General features: G+C 36.9%; 1 protein-coding gene across 1 annotated transcript in view; it reads left to right on the top strand.

Moving 5' to 3' along the window:
- LOC106097625 (epidermal growth factor receptor) overlaps nt 1-7,039 on the top strand; it is a 31,504-nt gene that overhangs the window by 20,287 nt on the left and 4,178 nt on the right. The window lies entirely within an intron of this gene.

Below are 7,039 nucleotides of genomic sequence, written 5' to 3'. Positions count from 1 at the left end.
AATTCTGACTTTAATCTCAGAATTCTGACTTTAATCTCAGAATTCTGACTTTATTCTCAGAATTCTGAGATTAAAGTCAGAATTCTGACTTTTTTCTCAGAATTCTTTTAGAATCTGACTTTAATCTCAGAATTCTGACTTTATTCTCAGAATTCTGAGATTAAAGTCAGAATTCTGACTTTAATCTCAGAATTCTGACTTTTTTCTCAGAATTCTGAGATTAAAGTCAGAATTCTGACTTTTTCTCAGAATTCTGACTTTAATCTCAGAATTTTGAGGTGGGCACCTGCAGGCTTCCAGCTTCAGTGACAGCGATGTGTCCAGTTTGGCAGGTGGAGAACTAATTCACTAAATATGGTGGATATAAGTGATTTTTTGCGTGGCCGAGGGTCCCGAAGATGCTATTTTATTAATGGAAGAGCAGAAGTGAGTAAAAAAGAGAGATACTTTGGTGTCTCTTATTTTACAGGAAAACAGTTACGGTACAGTTACGGTTAGCTGTTAGCATGCTTGTTAGCTTATAATGTTATATAGGAATGAACGTGTTCACGATGTTACAGTATACTAGGTGAATTGACGTTTTAACTGTTGTTGATCGCAGGATCATCCCAGATGGGTTCGTTGCATTTTATTTTATTGTTCTACTATTTCAGAGTTTTCAAGGCAGTTAAGCGGAGCTGTGTTACAGATGCTAGCCGCCTGCCATAATCACTGATATATTGATATTGGCAGTAGGTTACACTTAGTACAGCGGAGGAGAGAAACTGTAATGAATGTTTATGCGGATATTTCACTCAGAAAAATGGGTGGCGTTCATACACGCCCCGTTCATACTGACGATCCCCTCACAACATTTAGCTAACAAAACTAATGTAGTGCATGTAACTGTGTATACGTTAGTGGTACAGCGTCGGAAGAATGAGCAAACTGTTAACTGTTTATAATGTCAGAATGACGTCATCGTTCTCCTGCACTGTGTAATGTATGTCAGCTCAAGAAGGAAATCATATCTTATACTCTGAGCTGCCCAGTGCACTTAACGCCTACGTGTGGAAATGGTAGGCTGCACTATAGTTCACTACCGGTAAAAAATAAACTTAATACAGTATTTGGGTTTTGTTTTTTTTTATAGAACAATAAAATAAAAAGTGCTGGCTGAGGAGCGCTGCCGCGTTGAACTTGACCTCGGAGTGACGTGACGTTGTTCGCACAACCAATAGAAGTGCAGAAAGTCGCAAATCAGGCATATTGTTCGCATAAACACAAAATAAATAAATCAATAACGAAATAATCCCGATGTGTGCCAAAGATGATTGCAATGTTACTTTGTGTTCTATGTGTAATACCTTTGCTTAAATGACTAAATGGACTGTGTATTTATGACTCTGCGTATAGTCCTACATACATAAGTAACATTCATATGTACAGATAAAATGTACAGAGATATGTACACAAGCGTGTACACAAAAGTCTACTGCTGATCGAGCTGCTCAGTGTTCGTACAGTCTCATGCAGAGGGCGTGGAGGTGTTGTCCATGGTGGATGCTAGCTTAGACAACATCCTCTCCTCCCCAGTCTGCTCAGTGGACTTTAGCGGACCGCTAAAGCTGGCCCTCCCACCAGTTTGTTAAGTTTCCCCTGTCCCTCTCTGCCATTCCACCACTCCAGAGACCACAACATAAAAGACAGCAGACGCCACCACAGTGCCGTAGAACATCCTTAGAAGACGTACTACCTACATTATAACCAATCAAGTCCTGCCTTTTTTTAAATACAGATTAGGATTTACTATTTACTGAAAGGCTATGCATTAGTTTGCTTCTTTCATTATTGTGTTTCGCCCTGCATAAACTAGATAGCTTTCCTGATAACTACAGTCAGTACTCTCCTACTGCCATTAGCGGTGACCTAAGAGGCTTAACCGTAATATTGCTTTGCAGTGTAAATGTTGCAGAAAATGACTGTCTTTTCTTTCTTCTTGTGTGCAGATGACTGTGACGTCATAGCACTGATGGATGACGCAACTTTGGCAAACTACATTCCCTCGTATGGAGACCGAATTGCCCTCTTCAATTTCTGCAAAAGCAAGCAACCACTGTCAAAAAGAAAACTAGGACTTCTGCAAAAATTCACCTCTCGAAGTGAGAGAAACAGTCGCTGACATGTCAGATTTGGATGACTTAATAAGACTGTATTTCAGACTTTCCTTCAGTAACAAAGAAATACTTTCAATTTAGCACATAGTCATCAGACAATTATGAGTGTTCGAACTCTAAAGAGAATTTGTAAAAGACTTGGGCTTTTAGAAGGAAGAATCAATCAAACTTGGAGGAAGTGCTAGCCTTTGTCCAACAACAGATCATGACAAATGGACAGATGCAAGGTATCGTTGGCTACATCTTCGTGCAATTCAACATGGATTGTGGTGTCACAAGATACTGTAAGATGCATAATCAAATTGGTTGACCTCAAGGTGTGGAACTGAGACGAGCTCGACGGTTGAGAAGACGTCAGTACAGCTGCAGAGGGCCAAATGCTCTCTGGCACATGGATGGCTATGACAAGTTGAAACCATATGGTATTGCTATCAGTGGCTGCATAGATGGTTTTAGCCGCTATGTTTATGGATGGAGGCTTATACCACAAACATGACCCTAAATTGATTGCAAGTTATTTTCTGAAACAGTTTCATGCATCAATGGATGTCCAGAGAGGTTACGTGCTGACCGAGGTACAGAAAATGGTTGTGTCGAACAAATGCAGATGTTTTACGGAGAAACCACACAGACAGTTTTGCAGGTGAGAAAAGTTTCCTTTACGGAAGAAGTACAGCCAACCAACGTATAGAAGGATGGTGGACTACCCTACGCAAACAAAGTGCACAATTTTGGATGAACTTATTTCAAAGTTTTCAGGATGATGGCCACTTCACAGGGGATTTTTTGGACAAAGGTCTTATCCAGTTCTGCTTTCTCAATCTTATTCAGGTAAAAGCATGTGCTCATGCTATGTAATGTCTTAGCTGCAAAATAGAAAATATAAATATGGTTAGAACATTTTTTTCTTTAAATAAATATGAATTTTATTTCCATTTAATATGTCTTGATGCATGCTCAATCAGCCAGGTAAGGAATGATTTTGACAAAACATTTCTCACACTGAAAACGCTACATCCAGATGAACAGAATCAACTTTTGGGATTCCATTTTAATACTTTGATGGAATTGTACTCATGTTATCAGTGGAAGTAACTGCACCTTTCTCAGCACAGGTGCATGGAGCATTATTTATTTATTTATTTATTTTTCCACATGGTTTTAATTACTATGGAGTCTGTTACCTAGTGGTCCTTTGGGCACGGTTTCAGAAAGCATCTTATCATTTGGTAAATTCTCTATTGAAAATATATTGTAGAATCATTGCACACTGAGTATAAAGTGTTGGGCTATCTATTCAACAGTAGAATCATGTAGCACATTCGGTGTCCATGTGCTTTTTAGTGACAGTGCTATTTTGTTTTGCTGCTTTGTTTTACATTAATTAGAGGTCAGTTTCTATGTCTGTTGATTAATGAGTTAATAAGCCTCAACTTTGGCTAAATCTGCTGGTACATGGTCTGTTTCATACACTTATATTGTGCTGTTTTTCATGTAGGATGAACTTGATGAAGTTGTGAACACATGGAACTCACACAAAATCCGGCCAAGTGGTAGTGCAGCATCGGGTCGACCAGTAGTAATGTACTCATTTCCAGAGCTGCACAGTGCTGAGGACAGACTGAAACCTATTTCTATGGAGGATATCACTTTGTGTATGGAAGAGTGTAGCCCAAAAGGTCAATACCCCTGTGATGAAACAGTCTTTGAACTGTGTTGTCTGCTTATGGTAGAAATGAATGGGATGCCCCAGGAGATCCACTTGGTGCTACAGATCTGTATATTAGGTTAAGAGAAGAAATACTGCAAAGTATTTAAGAAACTTCAGTGTGTAAATGTACAAATAAATACAAAATATTTCTCTTTATCTTGATAACGTGATTTGATAGTAGGTGCCATGTCTTACAGGTACCTTTTATGCAGGTATTTCTGCACTGCATTAAATGAAAGACATCTTTTAGGTGTGACCGAACATGCCATTTTTCAGGTCATTCTGTCAGAATATTGCTGTTTATTACTGCTGTAATGTAAATTCAGAGTGCTTATAGGAGGTCAGCATCAACTAGTATCATTTTATGTTGATCATAATAATAATACAGTTTGGTTGGTATCTCCCCCCCCCCCCCCCCCTCCCCCCCAAGTTAGATTTATTTCTACATTCACACTACCAATAACAGAAATGTTTATATGTTGCTTGAAAAAGCTGAATATTGTGATATTATCAATCAGTTATGAAACACATGTTAATCCTTTTAAAAGGCCATACATTAAACTGCATTTACAATTGTTATATTTTTGATTGAATCATAAGTGTTGTAAACCTGCCTACCAGTAAATTGCAATATAAATTTCTGTGTTTTGTTGCCAGACATGTGCATAGTATATAAAATATAAACTGACCAGCTCCCTGTTCATTGTTTTCTGTATCAGCCTTTACTGTTAATATTCATGGCTGGAAACCCAGGCACCAGCATATGATATGCTAAGTGCCCGGGTTATCTGTGGTATGTTTCAGCAAACCATAGTAGCATTAACATTCTAGGTCTTGACAACAGCATGTTTCTATAAACGTATCATTGTTAATATTTAAAGTCGTCATGCCTTTTGGGGAGCTTTAGTGCAATTATATTAAAGCAAAGCTATTATAATCATTTACCCATATGAAGATCCATCACCTAATTATTATTGTATTTCACTTGTGTTAGTTGTAAGATATTTAGCTGGTTTTCATGTAAAATGACCATGAGTCATTGCTATACTGATTCAGTGTGAGCTGTCGTATACAAGGCTCTTTTATGATATGAATCCTAAAATTATAAGAAACATACCAAAAATATTTTGACTTTTATTTGTAGTATCCCAGCAACAATGCAACAAACAGTTCCTACAAGTGGAATCAAGTTATTGTCCCATTAAGTGCAACATGTTTTACATTTACATTTGTGTATCTTTATGAAATGTTTGAAATTAAAAATAAATGGTATTCTTCCATGTTACTGAGCTCATGTGTGGCAGTCTCTTGAATTCTGGCATGTTCAAATAGATAAGGAGCTTGATGAACATATTCAAAACAACAATACAAATGTACTGTGTACAGTAACATTTTATTAGAAAAAGTTTACAAGAAACCTGTTCTTGCCAATGCCATAACATGGCTAAAACTCATAACCGTATAAGCTGCCCTGTAACAAGAATGACTCAACTTTTAAAACAAACTTATAGATCTCATACAGTCTTGTTATGCATCAGTATACATCAGTGACTTACTGTAAAGATCATGAACACTGGCTATTGTGGTATCACATATTCCTTCAGTGTCATCTATGGTATAGAAATAAAAACAAGTGTGAATGGTTGAGAACATACATGCATACAAATAAAAATGCATAATTTCTGCCAGTAACAAGACATTTTTTCAGGTGTTAAGATTAATACTATATCTGAGAACATGACAATTGGCATTACAAAGGATGCCTGAATAATCACAGCACTTGACCACTGCACTGAACTGTACAGTGTTTATTTATGATCTCAGTAATCAATAACCGTCTTCAAACAGACTGAATCCTTTAAGCAGCTTGAATCAATTTGATGGATGAATAACAGGTATGCTTAGAAACAATATGACATTAAGAAAATACTGGAATTTTAAAAAATATTTTCACCAACTTTAAATGGAACCTTTGTAATCAACAACAAATGCCAAACTTTGATACCTTAACCTACCTTAACTAAAATTGCATATACTGTAAAGCAAAATATTTTCAGACATGACAAATGCTAAAGTATAAAATTGTACTTATTCCTTTTACAATACAGTGTTGAATAACAGCATTACTTTTACATTATAACTATGTTCAGTTTTAGCCCTGACCTAATAAGAAAATACAATCTGAATGAATTAGTCTTACTACTAATTACTTACAAAGTATTTGACTGTGCTGAACTCTCACACCACACATGGTGCATTAAAGAAAGTTTAAGAGCAGTTTAATTATAGTTTATAGATCTTTAGTATTCTTTCTTCATGCTTTTGCTGAAGGTTTCTGTCTTACAGCTGGAAAGCTTGGATTTGGTGAAGACAGCTCTGGATATGGTAGTAAACAGTGTACCCGTTCGTTTTGTTTTGTGACTGTATCATGTAAAACTCAAAATGATAAAGAAAATGAAATATTAGCCAAAACTGGACTTCTAACAGAGATGAGAAACTTCTCTCTAATTAAAAAAAGTATACTGTATAAGTTCAAAATACATAAAAATACAAATTCCTAACATCTCTTTACAGTTATGCTCTAGTCTGAATGAGCAGTTCAAATGTAGCGCATTGCTGTGAAAGTCTAAACAATGTCCATCACCCAGACATTACTTTCAAGAACTGCATTAAATTCAGAACGAAAATCTGGGAAGTTTTCATAGCTGTTAGCTAGCTGCAGAACATTCCCACACGTGTGTCCGACTGGTCTTCTTGTAAACTCTGTCATATCTTGAATTCCACATAAATACTGTTTGTTACTATAAGGTCAGATCCAGTGCAGAAACGCATAAATTTCTGAAGTTTAATGTTATCCAGCTCTCTGATGAATCTTTTGAGATGATTTTTCACTTCTTTTTGTTGTGGAGTCAAATCCACAGCAAATTTCAGTAGCTGGCACACTTTTTTTGAAGTTGGTTGCAGTTCAGAGAATAACTTGGTCAGTGCCTCCGGACTGAGGGAGATATGGGGGTCGATGATCTCCCTCCAGCAGTCAATAACAAACATTGGTTTTTGGACAAGCTCTTTGTGTGCTATTTCATCAAGGATTGTGGGAAGAGTCTCAGCAGTGATTCTTTTTCTACAGCCATAACTGTCCAGAACTTCCACAAGATCATCCAAGTCAACTGCA

Source organism: Oreochromis niloticus, linkage group LG18 (assembly GCF_001858045.2).
Source record: "Oreochromis niloticus isolate F11D_XX linkage group LG18, O_niloticus_UMD_NMBU, whole genome shotgun sequence".
Taxonomy (NCBI): domain Eukaryota; kingdom Metazoa; phylum Chordata; class Actinopteri; order Cichliformes; family Cichlidae; genus Oreochromis; species Oreochromis niloticus.
Note: the sequence above shows the minus strand (reverse complement) of the source record. Positions and strands in the feature narration are given on the sequence as shown.